Genomic DNA, 962 nt, shown 5'->3' with positions numbered 1-962 from the left:
CAGCGCCCCCTGCCATGTCCAGCTTTCAACCCACCAGCCCCCCCAAGTCCCTCTCGGCAGGGCTGCTCTCGATCCTCTCTTCCCTCAGCCTGTACTGATACTGGGGGTTACTCCGACCCAGGCGCAGGCCCTTGCACTTGGCCTTGTTGAACCTCATGAGGTTCACATGGGCCCACCTCTCTAACCTGTCCAGGTCTCTCTGGATGACATCTCGTCCTTCTGGTGTGTCAGCCACACCACTCAGCTGGGTGTCATCCGCAAACTTGCTGAGGGTGCTCTCGATCTCGCTGTCTAAGTCATTGATGAAAATGTTAAACAGCACCGGTCCCAGTACGGACACCTGAGGGACACCACTCGTCACCAATCTCCATGTGGACATCGAGCCATTGACCACTACCCTCTGGATGTGACCATCCAGCCAGTTCCTTATCCACTGAACAGTCCACCCATCAAATCCATAGTTCTCCAATTTAGAGAGAAGGATGTTGTGGGGGACCACGTCAAAGGCTTTGCATAAGTCCAGACAGATGACATCCATTGGTTTTCCTTTGTCCACTGCTGTCACACCATCATAGAAAGTCACTAGGTTCGTCAGGCAGGACTTGCCCTTGGTGAAGCCATGCTGGCTATCCCGAATTACCTCCCTGGCCTCCATGTGCCTTAGCATAGCTTCTAGGAGGATCTGTTCCATGATCTTCCCAGGCACAGAGGTGAGGCTGACAGTTCAGTAGTTCCCAGGGTCTTGCTTTATACCCATTTTGAGTAGGAGCTCTTCCGCAGCAGCTCCTGCTGCCTCGCGCTTTGCCTTCCAGCAGTCGGAGTCCCCACGTAACTCGGTGCTGGTGCTAGTGCTGGCATGGCCCTGCCCATCTCCCCAGGCCCCGCTCCCCCCCAGTGGGGGCTTCGTGCCTCCATGTTCACACCCTGAGGCTGCTAAGCCTCCTGCTCTCCTCAGGCTGCTA

This window comes from Egretta garzetta, unplaced genomic scaffold, assembly GCF_000687185.1.
Source record: "Egretta garzetta isolate BGI_Z169 unplaced genomic scaffold, ASM68718v1 scaffold81, whole genome shotgun sequence".
NCBI lineage: Eukaryota > Metazoa > Chordata > Aves > Pelecaniformes > Ardeidae > Egretta > Egretta garzetta.
Note: the sequence above shows the minus strand (reverse complement) of the source record.